The following is a 25,308-nucleotide window of genomic DNA, read 5'->3' as shown; positions in this document are numbered from 1 at the left end:
TCTATGTTCTAATTGATGTTTATACATTTTTTATGAAGATTATAGACAATTACTAGTGAAAGATGGTTACTGCTTGCTATGGAACCTAAGGAATTTCCCTGGATGATGCCTAGGTGCTTAGTTGACTAGGTGCCCCTTTGTTGCCTACCTTGCCTTGATGCCTTGAAAACTATGTGGGGAGGTGCATATGGTTCCCTGGGGTAATACCTAAGAGGAATTAATGACCTTTACCTCAGGTTGATCCTCAAGCCCAAGATCACTTCTTACCAATGGAGAATGCGATGAGAGAATGGTTTCACAGAGTGGAGGCAAAAAGATGGTGTCATCCATGAATTGGTAAAGACTAATATTGGGGGTGTAGGCCGGCCCATATGCTGAAGCATGCATGATAGCATTGCATGTGGCTTTAGATGTCATCTTGGTAAATTCCTTCATCACACAAATGAATAGTAGTGGTGAGTGTGACAAAGTCACCTTTGCAGGTCCCTAAGAATTCTTGAAGCCAACCAAAGCACCAATGATGAGAACTAAGAATTTTGGAATGGAAATACACTCCTTTATCCAATTTCTCTATTTGTGGCAAAGGCTCCGTTTGGTTTGTGGGAAGATTTGGGTGGGATGGGATGGGATGGAAAAGTGTAAAAATTTACACTTCCATTGTTTGGTTTTATATATGGGAAAATAATGGGAAAAGCATTGTGACGAGCTACTTCTTCGCCGGATTCATGTAAGGTGAAGAAGAGAGCTCCGTGACTGCAACGACGATCAGAGAGAGAGAAGGAAAATTAGGGAATCAAAAACAATTGATGATCGGAGAAACTAGTCAGAACCAGTGAAATGGTTGCCGAAGACGGTAGGAATGATGCAATATAGCCGCTGTGGGGTGCTCTATTTCACCAAGAGGAAGACGAACAATAGTTTGCTGGCGGAAAGCGAAGATGATGAACAGTGCCGCTGGTCACCATTGGAAAGCGAACAGTGTCGCTGGAGAAAGTAGTTCGTCAGCAGAAAGCAAAGACGATGAACAGAGAGGTACTAGAGGGTAAATGATCCTGGTCACCGTTGCTTTTTTTCTTGTGTTTGTTGTCGAGAAGACGATGAACAATGCTTTTTTTTTGGGTGAAAAACAAAAGATGGAAGAAGAAGAAAGAGAAGAGAGGAGAGAGGAAGGGAGTGGCTGAGAGGGGGTGCCGTCGCAACTGCTCTGCTTCTGGGTTCGAACGGGGAAGGAGAGGTTAATCATCGATGGTAACGGGGAAGGCATTGATTCTCTCCCTCCTTTGTTCGTCGTCGCTGGTTCCCTCCTCTGTTCTTCGTTGATGGTATCAATGGTTTCTCAAAATTTTCCACTAGGGTCGCACGGTTTTGGTGCGACCCCAAATCCACGATTTTGGGATCTGACATCCCACATTTTTCTCATCCCACGCTTCTATTTCCCTCAAAACAAACGAGAGAAAAAAGAATATTTTTGGAATATTCCCTTTTTCTCATCCTCATCCTACAAACCAAACAATGCCTAAAGTTCATTCTACTCAACATGTTTACAAGGTCAAAACCCTTTTTTAGGTTGATTTTGAAGAGAACTATTGGGAATTCCAATATCAGTTATGAATCAATTAGCTCATTTGCAATGGGTAAACTGTCAAGAATTTTGTAGGAACTGCTGACAAATGATCAGCCTGAAATCTTTAATGACCACAGCCCTGCCTAATTTAGGATGATATTCAGGCTTCTTCAGATGAAAAATTGGTATATAAGCTGGCTAGAGCTGTGAATATGTCATCTTTTATAATATCCCAGCAATTCTTGGAGAGCATTTTAGAATTATTATGATCGGAGTTGTTGTCACAATCATGTTATTAAGCACTTCCCAAACATTCTCCTCCCTGAAAGGCTTCTCAAGGTCTTTCATTTTGGCCTCTGACTGTATCTCAAAATCAAGTTCGTTTAGTGTTGTTCTTCTACAAACTTCTGTGTAGTGATTTTCATAAAATCTGGCTGTTGCCCTTTTTGAACTCTTCTGCTTCTCCAACTAGGCACCCATTATCAGCAATGTTTCTATTGCATTTTGTCTACCTTTGGCATTGGCCATGAAGGAAAGAGTGTTCTTTCCATCACCTCCTTCAATCAACTAACTCTGGCATGTTCTCTCCTTTCTGCTTCCTCTTTATGAGTCAATTTATCAAAAAAATTGAGTTTGCCCTTTCAATTACTCCTTTTCTGACAGCTGCCTTTGCTCCCTTTTGTCAAATCCAGCAATTATTTGAGACAATCATCTTTCTGTCTTGTGGGGAGATTTAGACAATTTCTTTTGCATCAATTTTTCTGTTTATCATTTGAAACTTGTTCACGTGTACCTCACTGCTGACCTCAAGAGAGTTCACCATGCTTGAATCTTATCCTTGAAATTGTCCTCCTCAAACCAGCCTGGCTTAGACATGTGGTCTGAGAGTGGCCTAGGGATAATTTCTTGATTTGTTGCTAGATAGTTCTGTTCCCAGTTAGATGAAACCAGGAAAGTGGTCAAACCTCACAGGAACAGGGTTCTCTTGATTGTTAACCAAGTGTACTCAGTGATGAAGAGTAGATGGTCTACTAGTTAGATGGACTAAAACCACAAAGTCTCTCTTGCTCAATATGATTCTGTGATGTAGGACCAGCTCAGTTCTAGTTCTTAGAGAATGTGAATGGTCTTCTTGGATCAGAATTTTATGGCTGTTGAGGGCTGTAATGGTTTCTTGAAGGAATAAGAGAGATAATAGGGAGAGAGAAGAGAGAAAATACCTGGAATCACTCACAGGGTGCCTAGAATCACTCTAAGGCATGAGAATCACACACCATAGCTAGCATAAGCTGAAGAAAACTCAATAAACTTCATTGCCTTCATGTAAAACGTCCATACATATTTATAGACTCTAAATGCATAATAATCCTAGGAGTCAAACTGTTAGACTCATAATGGTCTTAGGAGTCAAACTATTAGACTCAATTATCTTAGTAGGACTACTAAGTTGTCATATCCTATTTCAATTCAAAGAAGACTCAATAACTGTAATCCTACATATGCAATGCCTTGAAATTTCAAACATAAATAAACTATAACTACACAAATTAAACCCTATCATTGGACCCCACATAAAATTGCAAAATGACAAAAATACCCCTACTGTTAAAAAATACAGAAATACATAAAATATCATAAAATTCCAATTTTGACTCTTCATCACCTGCATCATTCTCCCCCAGTTGAAAAAAACTCGTCTTCGAGTTTTGAAGAACTTGAGGATGAAAAGTTGATATGCCCCAATTACAAAGGGAGTAGAAAAGGATCTTGAAAGAAATGTAATTCTGAAACATTGCCCTCCATAACCATCTTTGTCAAATCACCAATAACATTAGTTTCTTGAACACTTGATTCATCAAGCAACGGTTGTGGTGAATCTTCCCCTCACTTATCCAAACTCTCAACTGCAACTTTTGGAAAATTTCCTTCAACCTCTAGGTTAGGAATCACCATCTCTATGTGTTCTGCTATCCTTGGTTCTTCAACAATCTCTAGGACTCCTTCCATTGTTGATGTTGGTGGAACTTGTGCTATGTCAGGTTGTAATTCTTGAATGGGTTCTAATTGAACTTGAAAGGTAAAGTTACTTACTTCCTTACTGGTATCTACTACGATCAACAAATTTGTATCTTGTACCTCAAGCTGATCATGGGTATTGGAAACTTCAGCAATTTCTGTTTTTCCTTGGCCTGCACCCTCTTGATTTTTAATATCTACAATTCCTAAAGCTTGAAATTCTTCTTCGTTAGCTTCAACCTCAACTTCAGCTCTAGGATGTCCATCAACTTGCAAGGAATCATCTGCTTTCTTTTCAACTTTGTACCTTCTTCCCATTGACTTCAAGTTCTTTGTTGTAACCTGCTGCTTCATCTTTTGCTTGAAATTAGTCAATTTCATATATAGATCATCATGGAAATCTAATGGGATGTGCTTCTCTTGCAAACACCTCTTCATCTGTGCCCATGTACTAATTGAATCATCACCAATATTTTCTAGTCGTTGCTCAAGAGTTCTCCACCATACTTTAGCATGACCCATCAGCTTCATGCGTGCAAATCTAATCCTTTGTTTATCAAACATATCATGCCAATCAAAATGTTCTTCTAGTTCAGCAACCCAATCAAAGAATCCTTGCGGAACATTATTAGATCTGTTTTCTTCCACCATCTTCTCAAATAAGTCAACCAAGGACCCTTCATATGGTTCAGAAACCCAATCATCATTTATTCTAGACCTGTACGATTGTTTAGGAGATACCCTAGGCCTGTAGAATCAGTCACTTTTGTCACAACATAGTGAATAAACCATTAGCTGTGATACCAACTGATGTAGGACCAGCTCAGTTCTAGTCCTTAGAGAATGTGAATGGTCTTCTTGGATTAGAATTTTATGGCTGTTGATGGCTGTAATGGTTTCTTGAAAGAATAAGAGAGATAATAGGGAGAGAAAGAAGAGAGAAAATACCTAGAATCACTCTAGGGCATGGGAATCACTCACCATGGCTAGCATAAGCTGAAGAAAACTCAATAAACTTCATTGCCTTTGTGTAAAACGTCCATAAATATTTAATGACTCTAAACTCATAATAGTCCTAGGAGTCTTAACTATTTGACTCAATTATCGTAGTAGGACCAGTGATTTAAAAGGCGCGCCTAGGCGCACAGGTGAGGCGCATTTCAGGGTATGCGCCTAACATGGGCTTGTTTGGGCTGGCCTTGAGGGGCGTGGCACAAAGTCGGCTCGTAGAATCAGGAATGTAATTTGTTTTACATTACATTAGCTATGTGAAGTACTGCAATTGAGTGAAGAAAGAAATTAGAGATTTTACATGCTTGAAAATGTTTTTTTTGTTTGATTTTATTTTTAAATTCTCATTTGAATATGCTCTACATTTTATGTTTATGTATTTTAATTTTAGATAATAAGTTTTTTAAAACATTATTTTAAAATTTTAGTTTATATTTTTTATTAATATTATGTTTAATATTTTTTTTTGAATTTTTTTGGCATTTTTTTTGAATTTTCTGACATTTTTTTTTGATTTTTTAGCACTTTTTTTTTTAATTTTTTGCGCCTTGCATAAAAAAGGCACGTGCCTTGCCTTGCGCCTTGTGCCTCTGGCGCAAATTGACCCCTGCGCCTTTTTTGCGCCTTGCGCTTTTAAAACACTGAGTAGGATTCAAACTAAGTTGTCATATCCTATTTCAATTCAAAGAAGACTCAATAACTGTAATCCTAGTTATGCAATGACTCTGAAATTGTAAACATAAACAAACTATAACTATGCAAATTAAACCCTATCATTGGACCCCACATAAAATTGCAAAATGACAAAAAAACCCTACTGTCCTAAAATACAGAAATACATAAAATATCATAAAATTCCAATTTTGACTCTTCAGCTCCTGCATCATTCTGGAACTCCCTTTTCTCTCATGAAAGAAGTGGATTGTCTTGAAATTGCCCTAGGTGGACCAAAGCAGCAACCATCTGCTTTTGACCAAAGCAGCAACCATCTCCTCCCCCTATCTATTACTCGGTCTTCAACCTCAATGCTTGAGATCTGATTTTTCCTCCTACCATTTGCCAATGAGTGGAAAAATTTTGTATTGCCATCTCCTTCTAACAGCCATTTGCATCTTGATTTTTGTCTCTAAGATATTTTTTCCTTTCTTGAGATCCTTTCTAAATTTACTTTTAGGTTCTATCTTTCCGTTCTTTCCTCCATAGTCCATGCTAATTTCCCTTTTGGCTTCTTTCTGATCTAACTTCTCTATCCTTTTAGCAATTCTTTCTTTATTTTCTAGTGAATATCATTCTTTTATTTCTCACATTGATTCCACTCTCCTCCCACCAACCCTTTATTTGGTCAATGGATTTTGGGATCTTTAGCCACATGTTTTCAAATCTAAAGGGTGTGGGCCCCCTAAAGGAGTTTCCTGATTAATGCATAAGGGACAATGGTCAGAGGTTACCCTAGGTAGCACAATGATCAGAGGTTACCCTTGGTATTAAAGCTCCTCTCATTCTACTGATAAGAAGAATTTGTCTAGCTTGGAGCATACTTGGTTTTCCTGGAAGTTTGATCAAGTAAAAGATGCATTTAACAGGGGGGTTCCTTTAACTCTGGAGATTCCACCAAGGTATTAAACTTTCTCATGCTTGTGGTTATGCTCTGATTTGGGTTATTTGTTTCATTTGTGAATCTTATATCATTGAAGTCTCTCCCCAAACACCAAGGTCCCTTCCATAGGCCCTTAATTGCAGCTATTTCCTCCCACAAAAGGCTCCTATCTCTATATGAGTTAGGGCCATTGGAACTGAAAACTGCCCGATCAACTCCTCTTGACACTGCACCTCTTCAGTTTTCCACACTGTTAGAATTCCCCCCGAAGCACCCCAAGATGGGGCAAAAGACCAACTCAAACCTCTACTGCTCCAAATTCTTCTTATCCATCTTTTATCCACCTCTGTGAGCTTGTTTTCTGCAACATTAATATATTAGGTCTCACTTTTCTTATCACATTCCTGATGATTCTCCTTTTCTTTGAATTCCCTAAGCCCCTTACATTCTGACAAAGATCCTTCATTGCAATTATTATAGAAGCCCTAAGTTCCTTCCCCCAACCTATTGATATCCTCTCTCTTTCTCCCTCTTTTGACTCTTATCCTTATCCCATAGGCTAGCTTTTCAACCTCTCGCATCCTTCCCTTACTTGGTGGGTTCTTCTTTTGATTTCTTAGGCTTCTTCCTTTTCTTTGTTTGGCTGCTGCTTTTTCCTCCTCTCTCTTTAATTAGGCCATCAGTCCTTTTTCTCTACTGGTTCTAAGGGAGTCCCCTGCACTTCGAACCTTTTCTCATTCTTCTCCTCCAGTTTAACTAAGTTGGGTAAGTGTTCAAATACGAGGTCCATAATCTTTTCCTCCTGTGTCACTTTCACTCTTCCTTTTTTAATTCAATAGGGTCAGAGCTTGCTTCAGCTGTGGCATCAAAAGCTGAATCTGCACTTTCAGTAGGAGAGGGATTAGTAACAGGCCAAATAGAAACAAAACCAAGGGAAGGGAGAAACAGAAAAGCAGCTGGAAGCAGATCAGGTTATCCTTCTACATGACTTTAATTAAAGAGCAACTGGAAGCAGATCAGGTTATCCTTCTACATGACTTCAATTAAAGAGCAGCTGGAATTTCTACTTGTTCCTTATCTTGGACCATTTGAAGAAAAGAGGTTCTAGCATCCTTACCATGGAATTTCTACTTGTTCCAAGTGGACCATTTGAAAAACAGAGGTTTCAGCTTGGCAAGTTACTGTTATTTTTGTGAGTCAGCAGAGGAATCGGTTTACCACTTGTTCTATTCTTGCAAAATCGCAAATTTCATAGGGAATTTCTACTCAGCCCTTTTTGGTGAAGCTACTTTCCAGCCAAGGTCTCCAGCTGAACTGTTTTCTTGTTGGCCAAAAATCAATGGGAGCAGAAAGGCAAGAATAGTATGGAGTTGTATCCCTTTTGCTGTGTGTTGGGTCATTTAGAATGAAAGGATCAGGAGACTGTTTGAAGACAAATCCGAAAGGATTGAGTTGCTGGTGGCATCAGTAGGTCATTATGTCTTGGATTGGGTTCTTCTGCTACCTGAGTTTGAAAGGATTAGGACAAATTTGGGGCAAATTTTTGGAATGTGCTGGAAATCCAGAATTGAATGGTCTTTAATATCTGTCATGATGTTTATATTAGTTGCTGTTTTGTCCAGGTGCCATCTTGTCACCTCTTTATGTAATCTTTTTTTTTTAATAAAACTTTTTATTTATTACTCTTCAAAAGAAAAAGGGAGGAACAGAAAAGGGAAACAAGGGGGGAAGAAACTCCCTGAACCGGACTAGTTCAAACTTTCCCAAAGTTAAGCTTTGGATGGTCGAGTCCCTTATCGTGATCAATCTGTACTGCTAATAGATTCTGTTCCTCAGGCGTTTATGTTCTCGGCTCGTTGTGATCCTCTTCACCCCATTTATGGTTACCCTTTTCTTGCATTAATATGTTCCTATCCTATGTTTTAATCTCCCTGAGGTTCTTTCTGAGAACCCCCACAGTGAGAAGTAGTATCATTCACTCCCATTTCCTTCAGTTGCACAATTTCTGTCCCAGATTATTCTTCAAAAATGAGTTCTGTGCCAAGTTGTGTCCCCAATCGAAAGGTCTTGAGGAGGATGTTTTTCAAGTCATGTGTCTTGTTTCTTCCGTTCTTGATCAGGAGCTGCTTTCCTCTATCTATCTTATTCCTCCATCTCTCTTTCTTTACTTTGAAAATCAGCCTATTTACAAATCCTTGGATCCATTTCAGAACCACCAAGTCCAAGATGACTGTTACTTGATTATCTTCTCTTATTTTCAGTTTTTCTGAGAGAATGCAACACTTCCTCCCTACAAATTCTTTTGCTTCTGAAGCTCCTCTTACCCTTCTTATTCTACTGCTATTATAATCTCGGAAAAAAAAAGAATATAAAAATATTCATAATGATATGTACAAAATAGCTACTTGCTCAAGTGAGGTGACCCTCAAGTATGTCTTTTCGTGTAGGCACCGCCATGACAACGATGGTTCTGGTATCTTTTTTTATCAATAACAGCAGATTTCATTAATGATTAAAGAGGAAGAGAAATACAAGAAGAGGAGAGGTAAACTCTCTTAACTCTCCTAAAAAAGCTTAAAAATTACAATTGAACCGAAGTAATTGACTTCTTCCCACCCGTTGTTTTGTTAGATCATCTATAAAGAATGATGAACATGATTTATCATGGATTTTGAACCGTAAAACTCTTTAATTTGCCTATGTAAATGTCAGAAGAGGATTTACAATGCAAACATTATTGATGTTGTTCTACATGACATAACTTTGTTCAACTTGATTGGTAAAATATAAAATGATGAATAATAAACAGCATTGCATTAATGTATGAGAATGAAGAATTAGAAGAGAAATGATGGAGAAGCAGCAAAAAGTTCTAGTTGCCACCCCCTTCACATCTGCTTATTTTGGTATAGTGTGGTACATGATGACCATTATGCACCTGGCTTCTCCTACTCATGAAAAGTAAAGTCAGCTTTAAAATTATGGGGGCAGTAAATGAAGAAATGATTTGGGCTAAAATTATGGTGGGTTGGCTAAAAAACCCAGATTCAGTGATTTGGGCTTACAGAAATGAAAAGAAGAAATTCAAATGGAAAACTGAGAAGATGGATGTAACTATACAATGGGTGGGGAGGGAGGCAAATGCTTTTTCTGATTCTCTAGCTAAACAAGGAGTAACCAGGGATCGGTTGTACTGGGCCCACTTGTAACTTTATGGTGTTTCTGTATTAATGAGTGAGGCTGCATCTCGCACCTCATATTGGGATGCTTGTAACAGACTCATTATCATTTGCTTCTAATGAAATCAATTGAATTTTTATCTATCAAAAAAAATGGGGGCAGTAAACAAACAGAATAAACAAAGGAAAAGCATAAATCTAAATTCTCAACAGTCCCCTCAAGTTGGAAATATATATTAATCATTCCCAACTTCCTTAAGTCATTTTCCAGCTTCTTTTTTGCTACTCATTTAATATCTGCTAGATGCTTGGTAGATGTAATTTATAGCAAACAGACATTAGCTAGGAGCCACCCTTTGATAAAATGCCATACACTTCAATATGCTTAGTTTTGTAATGTTGGATAGTATTATGAGTAATGTTAATTGTTGCCTGGTTATGAACATCAAGGGCTATTTGACCTTAATTCCTAGATCTCCGAGCAAGGATTTAACCTATAAGCCCCATGAGCCATAGATCGGTATTCAGCTTCAGCTGTAGAGTAGGCAACTGGTCACTACTCTTCTAAGAAACTAAATTACCATCAATATGAGTACAAAATTCAGATGTAAAGCATCTGTCATCCAATGGTCCTACCTAATTTGCATATATAAAAGCCTGTACTCTCATGTGACCATGGGTTTTTCTTGAGATGAACAAGAATCCTATCAATAACTGTCAAGCGAACTCCTAGCTGCATGTGTATATTGGCTCATAACACTTACAGCATACGAATTTATCAAGCATAGTCATGCACAAGTAATCAAGCAACGAGTTTCTGATAGCTCCCAATCAAGCAACAAGTTTCCCAAGTAACAGATCTCCTCGAGTTATTTTATCAAAAACTTTTGATGTGAGAATTTCTTCAAGTCATATATCTCTGGAAGATCATTACTTGTAACCACTATATTGTTAACATAAACAATGTGTTGTCAATAAGGACTTCTTCCTCTTTATAAAGAGGGTATGATCTGGTTGTGCCTAGGAAATACCCAAATTGAACCACTTCTCTAAACTTTTCAAACCACATCTTGGATGATCGTTTTAGCCTATCTAAAGACTTGCATCAACCTGCAGACTTTGCCTTTCACTAGCACCATTCTTAGCAGAATCATTACCTGCAACCACCATATAGTTAATATAAACTATAAGTATTTCCAAAAAGGAATCCTTACTCCTTATAAAGAGGGTTTGATTTGATTGTGCCTAGGTATACCCAAATTGAACTGGTGTTCCTCTAAACGTATTAAACCATGCCTTGGTTGATTGTTTTTGTCCATCTAAAGACTTATTCAATCTACAGTCTTTTCCTTCACTAGCACTGCTATTGAAACCAAGTGGCATAGCCACATAAACTTCTTCCTGGAAATCAGCATTCAGGAAAGGCCAAAGGTAAGAGGTAGCAAGAGAGATTGTAAAACTTGAATAGAATTCATCTTTGTTACTGGGGAAAATGTATTTAGATATCTATATCATATGTTTGTGTATATCCCCTTACTACCTACAAGGTTCAAAATTTCGACATGATATGCCACGTAACTGCATATTGGAACCCTTCCAATATGTCTGTTTTAAGGCTAATCCCAGAAGTATTGGTTTTAATAGTTAAACATTGTTTAAACCTACCCCTCCCTGTTTTTGGAAAAAAAAAAACCCAAAAAAGGAATGAGTGTGGTACAAAGTACTGATACGTGCCTTCTGCTGTATTCGGGTGTATTGATACTTTGAACCTTTGCTATCTATTTGGCTTTATACCTTTCTATAGTATCATCTGTTTTGTACTTCATTATGTACACCAATCTAGATGCTACAAGTTCCATACTAGCTAGTAGCTTAACAACTCTTAAGTCCGGTTCTTGAGTAATGCATCCATCTCTTAATGAAATGCATTCTATTATTTATCAAAAAAATGGCATGTTTCTTTGCGAAGGGCAATAGGAAGATCTAAATGACAAACCATAAGAGGAAATGTATTAGGAATAAAATCATCACTATCGATAGGAGGATCATCAATCTATACTTGGAATTGAAATGTTAGAAGTGACTGGGAGTGGCATGGGTTTGCTTGGACTATCAAAACTGACCCTCCTACATCTTTGATACACCTATAAATGCATTTGAGGATTGATAGCAATAGAATTAGAATCAGAACTAGAAGGAAATGCATAGACATCATAAGCAGTACATGGCAAAAGTTTATTAGTAGTTAAACAAGTCCTCTCCTTATGTAGTAGCACTAGAAACTAGCTGACTTCCAAAGAGAAGATTATAACTAAGTATACTTCTTGACTCTGGGATTGAACTTCGAATCGTAAGATCTAACCATTTAAACAAAGTATGTGCACCTAAAAACTGTCAAAGGAATATGAAACATCTCATCATCAGGACATAATATGCTGAAAAGAAAATAGTAGTAGTAACAGCATCCTCCCAAAACTTAACAGGAATAGAGCTGACAAGCATAATGTTCCTAGCAACCTCCAAATATACCGATTCTTCCTCTTATCAACCCCATTTCATTGAGGGGTATGCGGACAACCACTTTGATGAATAACCCAATGCTCCATGAGGAAAGATGCCGGAGACTTCTCAATGTATTCCCCAGCATTTCAAATATTAAAGTCTTGATTCTAACCCCAAATGAATAAGAATTAGCTAATAAAGTTGATGAACAAGAGAAGGGACCTATCAAGAGACTGCAGCAAATAAAGATAAGAAAAATGAGCATGATTATCAACAAATAAAAGAAAGCATCTAAAACCACCCATAGCAGAAACAGAATAAGGTTCTCATACATCTGTATGCATAACATACAGTGAGGAAGTACTTTTTGAAGATAATGGTATTGTATTCGTTTTACTGCTGCAACTATACACACATAAGAATGTACAGTGAGACACTACAGAAAACAGCTGGGCATGACTAAACTAGCCTGGACAGATAAAAAAACAGGATATCCTTCTAAAAAAACTACGGTGTGTCAATTTTGCAAAAGAATCCAACTCTCCTATCTAAGAATAGACAAACCCTACCAAACTTAGAATTACTTATTGATTGTACAACTCTTCCTCAAAAATCCTTTGTTCTTTCCTTCCATATGCACCAAGTTGCAGATACTAGGATGATGCTCCAGATTTTTTTCTCCTCTGCTAAGATCTCCCACCCTCCAAACTTTCAGGTGGGATTTCAAGGATATTGGCTGTTACCACAAAAAACAGCCAAACTGCCTTGATGTGATCAGCTATTTCTCCTCTGCTAAGACCGTAGAAATAGAAGTGATCAGCTATATCTCTATTCCCACAAAAAACACAAATAGGACTCTGGATTTTACTCTGCTTTGATGCATAGTAAGAAGGCTGCCTTGGAACCTGAGGCAGCCAAACTGCCTTATGTTGGAAGTTTGTGGCTTGAGGGCCATACATCTTTAAAAATGATCTGACCCTGAAGTTTCCTGATCTGTCCCATTCCACTGCCTCATATCTGCCTGGTTTGATCTTGGTATAGTGTTATTGAGCACCTGGATTAGTGACAGCAGCAGATCATCTGTCTCCCAATCATTCAAATGTCTTTTAAAGGAAGGACCCCATGCCACTGTTTTCCCATGCAGCTCATAACAATCTAATACTCAAGAATCTCTATTATCTTTTAGAATAAATAAGGAAAGCTGTCCACAAAGCTCTATCTTACCACGTCTCTCCAAAAACTGTCCTCCATTTCCAGTTTTACCTGGTCTTCTTGAAGGAAGCTGCTTGGAAATTTCCCAATACCCATCCAATTGGAATGATTTGTCATTTAACCACCATCAAAATCTAATCCAGGATGCCTTGACAGACTTAAACAACTTATGAAAAAGGATAAATAACCCAACCAATTTTACCAGAGCATAATGTAACAAGGTAGTGCAGCCAAATGATAGATTCCATTTACATCACGACCACTCCTGATCATCTTTATTGACTCTAGGTCTTGAAAAAGCAGATCAAGAAACAACATTACTGATAAATTTTAATTCTTGGTTGATCAAATATAGGAAGAAGATTATTATTTAGCTTGGGAGTATGAATGAAAGTAGGTAAAATAATAACATTAAACATCCGAACACTTCCTTTCCTAGATATAGGAATAAAGGACCTATTAACAAAAGAAACTCTATCTCTATCGGAGCATTATTGGTAAGAAGAAAACGAGGAAATACTAGTCATATGCTTTGAAGCCCTGGAATTTATAATCCAAGGACCCTTGTTACCTGATGGGGAAGCATGGTTTGTAATGCTGTAGTGCCTGCAAATGCAAATATAGTAGTATGTTCTATTGCACCAGATAATCTAGCATATTTGTGGAGCTTTCAATGGTTGTCTCTGGACTCTGGTATGGTTAGCCTTCTTACAAAGATTACATATTAGTTTCCTTTTATCTTCCTTTTACCATCACTGCTACCTTCCTTATCTCTAATGGGTCATGGTTTAGTAGTCACCATAGCGGTAGCCTCAATTTTAGGAGACTTAAGCATCACATGTCTCCTTCTACTCCCCATGGACCAAAGAGTATGCCTATTAGAATGTGATACTCTCATATGTAAGAATCTTTCATCTCACTATATCATACCCAAGGTGGAGCCCAGCTAGAAGCTTAAAAATCTTGTTCCGCTCAACTAGTCTATGATGTGTAGTTGCATTGTTGTGACAGCCATTGATTAGCCTCCAAATGATCTATTTGCTAGCACAAGGATTTCAGGTAGAGAAATAAATGGCAAGTGGCTCATTTCCATACTTTAAGCCACATCTAAAGCTTGTAAATAAGTGTCTACTACATTATCCCAAATCTCCCTAGCACTCTTCATTAAAAAATTCCTGCTTATGTGAGGAAGCATTGGACTATATAACCAAGTTGTCACCATGTAGTTTTCTTGTGTCTAATGTGTCAGAACTCTTGGCTGAATAGAGAAAAGAACAAGAATAATCTTAGAGGTGTCAAGAATGAATGACCCCCACCTCAAAGAGTCTTTTATATATTAAAAGATATGTACAATTACAAGAATGCCCATACAGGGCTGAAAGAGAAAAGAAGAATATGATGTAAAAGTGATATACATCAGGGACTATACTAATAAGGTTTATCAAGTTATAAAGTCTCCACACCCCCCTCAAACTGATGCCTTGACATAAGCATCAGTTTGTCTATAAGAAAGAGATGTCGAGTTTTAGTCATAGCTTTGGTGAAGATATCAGCAATTTGCATGTTCAAGGCTACATGAGGAAGCGATATAGACCCAGTAGTGAAAAGATCTTTGATAAAGTGGCAGTCCACCTCGATGTGCTTGGTCCTCTCATGGAAGATAGGGTTAGATGCAATCTTGATAGCACTCGTATTGTCTGCATAGAGAGGAATAGGAGTAGGAACCAAGACATGGCCCTATACTCTGCTTCAGTGGAACACTTGGAGATTGTTTGTTGTTTCTTACACTTCCAAGAGATGAGTGAATCACCCATAAAAACAAACCACCTAGAAGTGGACCTATGTGTGTTTGGACAACCAACCCAATCCGCATTAGCATATGCTCTCAACTGAATAGGAGAGGAGGAGGAGAAGAACAGTCCCTGGGAAGTTGTGCTTCTAACATATCGAATGATGTGATGAACATCGGTCATATGTGGCTGACGAGGAGTAGAAACAAATTGACTAACAATCTGGACAGCATGAGAAATATCAGGCCGAGTCATAGTGAGATAAATGAGGGACCCCACAAGTTGGCGATATAAGGCAACATCAAGAAGTAATGGACCTTCAGATTTAGATAGCTTAAGATTTAGCTCCATAGGTGTATCAACACGCTTTTCATCATTAAGACCAGCAAGTTTAACAAGGTTAGAGGCATACTTCTGCTGACAAACAAAATACCCTCGATCACTGCGATGTACTTCCAGTCCCAGGAAATATGTAAGAGGGCCCAAGTCCTTCATGTGAAAGGAATTATGAAGTAATAGTTTCAGTTCATGAATGCCTTCAACATCATTCCTAGTCAACAACATGTCATCAACATATAGTAGGAGAATGGTAATACTTTGAGGTCGTTACCTAACAAATAAAGAGTGATCAAAAGAACTCTAGCTATATCCAGCAACAACTACAACATCGCGAAAGCATTCATACCATGCTCGGGGAGCTTGTTTTAGACCATATAGAAATTTTTTGAGGCGACATACTAAATAAGAATCGCTGCAGTATCCAGGAGGAGGTTTCATGTAGACCGTCTCCTTCAATTGACCATGAAGAAAGGCATTCTTCACATCAAGCTGGCATATGGTTCAAGACTGAGCAGCAGACACTGCTAAAAGAACACGAACTATGGGAATCTTTGCAACAGGAGCAAAGGTTTTTTGATAGTCAATACCATACTCCTGACTATATCCTTGGGCAACTAAACGTGCCTTGTATCAATCAAGAGATCCATCACACTTCAGCTTAATGTTGTAAACCTAACAACTCCTAACAATGGATGCATTTGGAGCAGGCACAAGATCCCAAGTGTCATTCTCATGTAAAGCATGAATCTCTGCATCCACGGCTTCCTTCCAATGAGGGCTAATATTAGCTTTCTGGTAGGAGCGAGGAACATTTGTGGAGGATAGGACAACAAACAAAGGGCTATGGTTTGAAGGAAAACCATAGCAGTCAGGAGGTCTAGATATACGAGTAGAACGACGAAAAGGAACAAAAGTATGAAGAGTGTCTAAAGTGGAGGTATCACTTACAGGACCAGTGGTAGGATGATGATCTAAACTAGGAGGAAGGAGAGTCGTAGGGGAGGTGGAGCATCCTATGAATCAAAGTTTGGCAAAATAGAAACAAACGGTGCAGACAATCTAGCAATTCCAAAAAAAAATGAAATGTTCTCAAGGAAAACAACATTACGTGATATAAGAATGCGACGAATAGAGGGGTCATAACAAAGAAATCCTTTGTGGTTAGGACTATAACCCACAAAGGCGCACATGATAGATCGTGAAGACAATTTAGAATGTTCACGAGAGGGAAGATGAACAAAGCACACACATCCAAAGCATTGAAGCATAGATAAATTTGGAGAACGACCAAATAACTTCTGAAAGGGAGACATGTTACCAAGAATTGAGGAAGGAATATAGTTGATAAAAAACATAGTTGTACTGGTTGCCTCTACCCAAAAGGAAGGTGGAGTATGGGACTCCTGCAATAATGCCCTCACAACACTAAGGATATCTCCATTCTTGTGCTCGGCCACACCATTTTGCTGATGAGTATTTGGATAACTTCGTTGCACTTGTATTCCATGATCCTTCAAGTAGGATAAAAAATCTCCATCAGTGTATTCTCCTCCTGAATTTGAATGGAGAGTACGCACTTGTGGTTGAAATTGAATCCGCACCATAACATGAAACAACTTAAATGTTGGGAACACCTCAGACTTGTGGCAGAGAAAGTATATCCATGTATACCTGGTACAATCATCAATGAACGACACAAAATATTTGTATCCAAGCCGAGAAGAGACATAAGCAGTCCAAACATCACTATGTATAAGCTTGAAGGGAGAGGTAGTATGATCAGATATGTGAGGAAATGGTAAGGTACGACTCTTACTTAAGCAACAAGAAACACAAGATGTATCAAATGTGTGCAAGGATGGAACTTTATTCTTAATAAGGCCTGAATCAAACAAAAATTTTAATTTTTCAAAATGTAAATGACCCAAAAGTTTATGCCATAAGCCCCAAACATTATTTCTATGATTCAGAAAGGAACTGGAAGTGGAGGAACTGAAATAAACTGATGATGTTGCTGCTTGAGGCTTCTCGAACTCCAATGCAAACAGGCGGCCCAATCTGCGCCCCTTCCCTTTCACCTTCCCAGTGTTCCGGTCCTGAATCAAACATCCATCCTGAGAGAAAATAAGAATGTTTACCTTCGTTAATTAATTGGCCAATAGAAATCAAGTTTATAGTGAGATTCAGAACAAGAAGGGTCTTGGTAAGAGGGAAAGATGCAGTGGGTGAAAGCTTAAGAGACATATCACTACTACCAATGATGTTTAACTTTTCACCATTGGCAGTAACAATATGTTTGTGATGGGTTTTAGTAAGGTTACTTGGTTGGTTAGGGTAAGCTCCTGACATGTAGTTAGTAGCTCCAGAGTCAATGATCCAAATATGAGGAGTACAATAATTGGAAAACTCACCAGGTAAGCCAATAGCAGAAAGAGCAAAAGGAATAGCAGATGTTACCAGTTGTTGAATGTTTTGCTCAACCATAGATGCTAGAGAATCACCTTTAACAAAAGAATCGCCACTATTGGAGGCCATTTCAACAAGAAAACAGCAGTCCAGGCACAAGGATATCAGAGACAAACAAATTCAGCAATCAAGAACTCAAGATGACAGTCCAAAAAAGGCAAGTTTTTAAGATTGTCGAGTTTAAGGCCTTTCAAAAATGAATTTGAAGTCTGAATCAAATAAATGAGAGGCAAGAAAACCCTAGGATGACACCAGATCTAGGGTTATAGGTTGATCGAGTCAGCCGACTGAGAAAAGAACAAGAATAATCTTAGAGGTGTCAAGAATGAATGACCCCACCTCAAAGAGTCTCTTATATATTAAAAGATATGTACAATTACAAGAGTACCCATACAAGGCTGAAAGAGAAAAGAAGAATAAGATGTAAAAGTAATATACAACATGGACTATACTAATAAGGTACATCAAGTTATAAAGTCTCCACATAATGAGCATGGGAAGGATCTGGTTTCTTCATGGTTCCTGTTATATACCCTAATTGCATCTACCACCAATAACGATGCAAGCAGATTGAACCCATTTAAGATAATTAATTCCATCAAGATTTACAGTGGTGATTTGGGTACCATGGATCTCTCCCATTCCTCCCATGGGCATTTCAGGCTCTACTCTTTATATCTTCTTTAAAAGCTTCTGTCAATGACAAATAAAATATTTTCAACAAATTGCCAAATAATAGATCTCATAGGATTAATTGATCTTAATTCTCCTCCAATTGAACTCTAAGGTTCTAATATAGAACTCCCCCCCTCCTTTTCTATCTAGTTTTTGTTTTTGGGCAGCACTCCAAGGCTTGGGCAACAATCAGATCTCCAAAAACTCCAAAAACCAGGCTTATAAGAAGGAACTGACTAACCCTTTCAACTTCTCATGCAGTTGGCTGGTCCTAAAGCTGCATTGTTATTAGCCAAGAACACTGTTGTCTAGCCTCTGCTACCAACTTGATTGATAAAATATAAACCAGTGGATAAAAAATGGCAGAAAGTTAACGTATGACACATACTTGTCAAGGCAGCGCCTGGGTGGGTGCCTAGGCGACAAGGTGCCCTTGGAGGCTCACCTCACCTAATCACCAAGAAATTTTGTATATTGTGTTATAAAATAGTTTTATATTCTTAATTTTTTGATATTTGTATTTATAAAATAGACATAATTAAACTAAAATATTCATTTTGTGTGTTTATATTACTAATTTCTTTTTATTATTTTCTTATTTGTTGGGGTTTAATCAACACAAACATTGCTAAATGCTATACTGAACCCTCAAAAATATAGGGGCTCAGCCCCTATATTTTTTTACTTTTTTCATTTTCTTGTCATGAATATGTTGATTTTCTGTACTGTAACATGAAGCACCTAGGTGACTAGGCAACAAGGTTGACATCATCTGCCTTTTGGTGTTATGAATTACATTGATAAAGTCGACCTTGGCCAACTTGCCTCTTTACTTCTTATCAGTGTTCAAAACCCTAATGGGGGTGTGCAAAAGTATGGTGAAGCTAATGAAAGATTTTTCGTGGGAACCAGTGGAGGAAAGAAGGGACCATAGGGTTAGGTGGTAAATTGTAAGTAGAAGTAGGAGTTCTAGTGGTTTAGGAACTGGGAACATTTAGAAGAGGAATATGGCATTGTTAGGGAAGTGGTTGTGGAGATTGCCATTGGATAGAACTAAACTGTGGGCAAAGGTGATTTTAAGCATTCATTGGTTGGCAGTTGAGGGCTGGGATGCGGGAGTGTTGGCTCAAGCTACTAGTGCTTTTCCTTGGGAATCTATATATGCCATCCTACCTTTCTTCCTACCTTTTATCAGGTATAACCTGTTCTTTGGCGATCTTGTAAAGCTTTTGGAAAATGTTTGGGCGGGGAGCTTGCCACTAAAAGATCAATTCCCTTCTTTTTTCTCCATCTCTAACTATAAATATGAGCCTGTGTCCAACTTCTTGTCTTCTTCTGTAGTGTGTTTTGAGCTTGAATAGGACTTGGGTTTTAGAAGGGGAATCAGAGACTCGGATATGGACAATGTCTTGGCATTGTTTCAAATTTTACAAAGGGTTTTCTTGGATACTTCAAAATTGGATTCCCGGATTTGGACCCTATCTTCTTATGGTAGTTTTTCCTGTGCTTCTCTTTTGAAAGCCTTAGTTCAACCCTTTCCTGTTAAGGAAGCTTGGGGTAAATTGATTCTTCGAAGTTTTGGGGCCTTCTGTTGGGAAGTCTTCTTGGGAAGGATTAACACACTTTTGATCTACTTCAAAGAAAAAAAAAAAAAAACTTTTTGCTGTTTATCCCCTAATTGGTGCATTGTTTGTAAAGCTAATGGTGAATCTTTCTATCATTTATTAATCTCTTGCCTTTATGGTTTATCTATTTGGGATTTGTTTCTCTCTTCGTTGGTTACTTGTGGGTGGACTCTGCTGCCAAATGTACAAAGCCTCTTTGACTCTTCTACTGGTAGTTGGAGGTTTGTTGGACAATATGAGAGGAAAGGAACTAAAGAATTTTTGCTGAAATGGAGAGGAGTAGGGGGACAATTATTGAGGTAATTACTGCTAGGGTGGTTCATTGGGTGAAATGTATTGATTTATTTGATGATATTTCTACAACGGTATTGCTGAATAACTGGAAGGAAGTGGAATCCTTAACTCCTAAAACCGTGTCCTCTCCTTTGTGGACTCTACCAGTTTCAGGTTTCACTAAGCTGAACTTTGATGATGGTAAGTGAAGGAAACTCGACCCTTCAGGTATTGGAGTTCTTAGGAATGTGGAAGGTGAAGCTATTGCTCTGTTTTCAGGCCCAATTGGGGTAGGGGACTCACTCCGAGCTGAAATTCTGGTTATTATGGAAGGTGCAAAAAGGGCTAAGGAGCTAAATATTAGCAGATTTATCATTTGAGGAGATTCAGAATTGGTAATTGGATGGCTAGAGGCACATGTGGATAAGGGGTCAAAAGATGTGCTAACTCCTTTGCAGATGCACTTGCCAAACAAGGGGTGGGAAGGGATAAAATGTTTTGGGCTATATTGTAATTCTACTGTTCTTTTGGGGGAGAGTTAAGAGAGTTTGCCTCTCCCCGCACCTATACTTGTTTCATCTTTTTTTTCTTAAATAAAATGGTTCTGTTATTGATAAAAAATAATATATGTGAGGGCATAGTAATTAATCCAACTTCAGCTTCAGCCTTTAAGGGGGGCTCAGAACTTCCTTAACAACTTGTTCATTAGAAGACAAAGCAGCAAGTCATTCAGTTGAGCCACTTAGCTGTTATTAAACAGCCCCCAAGTGAAGATGAAGGAGAAGACAGTTCATGTCAACCTCCAACTTTTGAGTAGCTCTTTCAGATTCGTTCTCTCATTCCAACTTTTGGAGCTTAAAGGTGACCGGCCCTCCAAATCTAAAGCTTATTGGACTACAGAAAGGCTTTCATCAGGGGGCTAATGTTGCTGGATGTGCATGTGTAGGACCATCAACAGTTGGTCAAAGTCAATTTTGACCAATGTCCCCAAATCTGGGGCTGCCACAGCCATAGAGCATTTTTTGTTCAAATTTCATGTCTTTTAGGTCTGTTAGTTATAAACTTATGGTAGTTCTTTTTTTTCTTATGTTAGGTTCAGTTTGGAAGCAGTGGAAATACAGATTTAGCAATTCAAAATTCAAGGTTTTGTACTGTACATATTTGTATTTGCACTCCTTCCAAACTGAGCCTAAAAGAGTACAAATACAAATATGTACAGTGAAAATACATACAAAATATTACAAAATACAAGGTTTTGTACTCTACATATTTGTAGTTGTACTCCTTCCAAACTGAGCCTTAGGGAAAATGGAGGTCAGTTTGGTTTTTTTCTTGTTTCTCCAATATAAGGGTATTATTGATTTCTATAAGTGATTTTCTGTTAGTCTTGCGAGTTTGCAATTTCCAGTTACATAAGTTGGTATTAAAGCTCCGGTTGATTGGATCTTTGTTGGTGTATCTATGATGGCGATGCAGGAGCAGGTAGGGGTACTACTACAAAATTCAGATCTGGGGGTGGGCTTTCAGCCATGAAGGGGTTTGGGGTAGGAATGAAGAACAGAGGTAAAAAAGCAAATAGATAGCTTGCTACCCACAAAGAATGAGCAAAATATTGGAAAGAAAGAAAGAGGACTCTTGTGGCAACAACCAGAATTCACCGAACCAAACTTCAATTCTTAAAATGAACTCTTCTTAAATTGCAATTACAATGACCATTTATAAACTCGACTTGTTGACTTGGATGCTGGGTTTGGACTCCAATTTGGACTAGATGATCTGGAAGGAAACTTAAATAAGGACCTTATACTTGAGACACCTACAAGTAGAGAATATATTTTTAAAACTCAAATAATAATAGTAGTATCCCATCACCTAAAATATTTAAAATCTGTCTAGCAATGGAAAAACTGATTTCTTTCTGCATGTATTCTTTCTTCCTTCAATATCTACATCAGTGGGGCTCCAAGTTTCTAAGTCCTTTACTTCAGACGATGATTCCATGTTTCTTTCTCACCTTATGAGGATTATTTATGGAGGAAATTTGGGACTGATTTTTAACATAATTTATCCAGAAACCGATGATCAAACATAAGTGGTCAATAGAAGCTTGGGTAATCTCTTACATTATTTAGCGGGAAAGAAGCCTAGGCAATGAGAAAGTATGTACAAGCTGTATTTGCTCTAGAAATCATACTTTTATGAGCCCTTTTGAGATAGTGTATGGACAGCAGCCTATTGAATTTCTAGACTTGGTTCTTCCTTCCCATGTTGGAAAATCAGGCTTTAAGGCTGAGAAGATGGTCAAACTAATGGTAAAGCTACATGAACTGTTTGAAGATCAAGGATCTAAAGCTAAGTAGAAGGCCTCTGCTGATGAAAGAAAGCTGCAAACTTTCAAGGTTAGTTATGCATCTAAACAAGCAATGGTTTCCATCTGGAACCCATTCTAAGCTCAGAAAAAAAAAACATTTGGCCTTTCAAAATTTGGAACATCAGTGACAACGCTTAGGAAGTGGATTTGCCAACTGATTAAGGCATTGGTTCTGCTTTTGGTTTTTCTGATCTCTACACTTACCATGGTAATGATGATGTAAAATGAGAATAACAACATAGTAGACAACTAGGCAGAGTACTTGTTGAATACTTGATCTGGTGGAAGACAGATGAGGGTGATGGTGGTCTCTGGGTTTCCCAAGAAGAGCTGTAGCAACTGGATCCTCATTCTTTGAAGTTTTTTACTCAATTCACTTGGAGGAACTGATGCAGATGGTTTTCAACTAATCATAAATACATGACCAAATCTTGGAAGGCTAAGAGAGATTGGAGGAGAATTTTCGTGAACAGTCCAACTCCTGAGCAGTTATTGGAGACCCAATTTCTTCCAATCCAACCATTGGGTTGAGCTAAAATTTGGATATATTGAAGGTTAAGAAGTGTAGAGAAAACCCTCCAAATCTCAAGCTAATCAGATTATGGCAAGGGCTTAATTAAGAGTGGCTAATGTTGCTAGATTTCTAGGATTGCCAACATTTACTCAAAAGTCAAATACTTGTCTAATGGGGTCCACATCAAGGCTTTCTCCAACATAGAACATGTGTGGTTTGTATTTCATGTCAGTTGGGTCAGTACTTGGTAAATTATAGTTTTTTTTTTCTCTCTAGAGAAAATTGAGGTCAATTTTGTCTTTTTCTTCCTTGTTTCTCCAATGTAAGGGCATTTTGGAAAGTTTAATTGATAAAAGTCTGATGTGTTTTAATAGGGTCGACAATCAAGGGAAGTTTAGGTAGTTAAAACTGCTGTTTATATGGTTAAGGAAGTTATAAAATCTCCTAAACATTGTTTATACACATTGCTCATTTTACTATTATTGATTTGCTTCTGTTTTCAGCTGCAAAGGATTTAAGGCCATGTTTGTTTCGCAGGAATGGGGGTCTGGAATCGGAACCAGAATGGGCTATTCCGAATCCAGCTGTTTGGTGGGGCAGAATTGGAATCCCATTCCCATTCCTGCTGGAATGGCATTCCCCCATTTGAGGGAATGGCCATTCCCTGCCCTCCCTTGGGAATTAAATCTCATTCCTGTTGATTCCAATTCCCATTCCCATTCCTGTCTGAACCAAACAGACCATGGGAATAAGCCATTCCGACTGCAAACCAAACGGACCCTAAGTTTCAGCTACAAACACTCCTGTTGATTGTTGTAGGAGATCTTCTATTATTTGTGTGCTACTTTGCAATTTCCAGTTGCATCACCAGTTTTCAGAGTACAGTGGCAGAACTATTATTTTTTGTTGAGGTCTTTTGGCTGGGTTGAATTTTGGTTTGTTCTAACATTCAAATTATTATTTTTTGTGTTGATCTCTTCATTAGGAGATTTTTGTGTTTCCTGAAGTTCCAGAATCTGTCTTGGACCTTTAGTTGATGTTCCCTAGGGTTTCTATTAGTCGTCCAATTTTGACAAGAAAATGACTAGTTAACCTATGCATTCTACTCATAGGCTCCTTTTTCATAACCAATTTTCTGGTCAAGTAGTGGATTAGAAATTAAAAAAAAAAAATCTGGTTTTGAGAGTGAATTCTTTTATTCTATAGATAGGTCTTTTTTTCCCATCTTTCCTTATCTGAATCCGTGATTGGATCTGAAACTTGTTGCCCACTATTGTTGATATGTAGGACCTCCTTCCTGTCCAACATTAGAATCTTATGGATGCAATTTGGACTCATCTAGCAAATGGTTGTCTTATTGTGGGGGGCTTAACCTCTGGAGATAGTTATCAAGGCAATGCCTAAGTGCATTCAGTACCAGTACTGTGTAATGTTGCATTGTGGCATGCAATATTAAATTGCTTTTAATGTAACATTTTACAGTTTAATGTTCATGCCCCGATACAATGCTAAAAACTGTGTTTTTGCACATAGAATTGCTCTTGCTTTTCTTGTATTTGGAATATTGAAATTTGTGGTCAAAGTGATATTGTCCTGTGAAGCTAATGATGGTACTTGTCTTTACATGCAATATTCGTTATCATGGTTTTCCTTTTAGTAATTTTTAGTACAACATAGCAAGAAACCAAAAATCAACATGGATTATGTCGTATATTATAGAACTTGTTTTAAAGCGCCCACCTACTAAGTGCTTGGGTGACATGGGGACATCCTGTTATCTATTCTCTTCTTGCTGCCTTGATAACTGTAGCTCTGGAGAGTGATTCATGATATTTACAGGTGATTTCAACCATCAAAATTTCTTGAGCTTGGAGGCTTAATAGCAGGACTTGTTTATGTAAAGATAGAATATCACCTGCATCTTAGATGCGGTTTCCTCCTGTTTCAAGACCTCAGGATCTCCTATCAGCAGTCATCGGTACAATGGTTTCATCTACCATGATTTTGTGTATAATATTTTAGTTTTGTATTATCTATTACGTTCTATTAAAAAGAAACAATGAAAAAAATTGTTAGTTTTTTGTTGATGGAACTGCTAGAAATGTATTTTCTTTCGCTCACATTATTGGACAATCTCTGAAAGAAACTAGCATGATCTTTCATCATTGTGCCCT

The 25,308-nt window shown here is 38.0% G+C and overlaps 1 protein-coding gene across 4 annotated transcripts in view; it reads left to right on the top strand.

The window, feature by feature from the left end:
- Nucleotides 1–25,308, top strand: part of LOC148864183 (ENHANCER OF AG-4 protein 2-like) — a 76,861-nt gene extending 51,553 nt beyond the window's left edge. For 3 of the 4 annotated variants that reach the window (XR_016110649.1, XR_016110646.1, XR_016110650.1), the window contains one exon: nt 24,974–25,308. The gene's annotated coding sequence lies outside the window, so the exon portion shown is untranslated. Of the gene's footprint in view, nt 1–8,635; nt 8,734–24,973 lie in introns of all 4 variants that reach the window. The other variant, XR_016110648.1, reaches the window with a different exon arrangement.

This window comes from Nelumbo lutea, chromosome 3 (assembly GCF_056320005.1).
Source record: "Nelumbo lutea isolate HS-2025 chromosome 3, American lotus-T2T, whole genome shotgun sequence".
Lineage (NCBI taxonomy): Eukaryota > Viridiplantae > Streptophyta > Magnoliopsida > Proteales > Nelumbonaceae > Nelumbo > Nelumbo lutea.
This window is presented reverse-complemented; position numbering and strand designations above follow the sequence as displayed.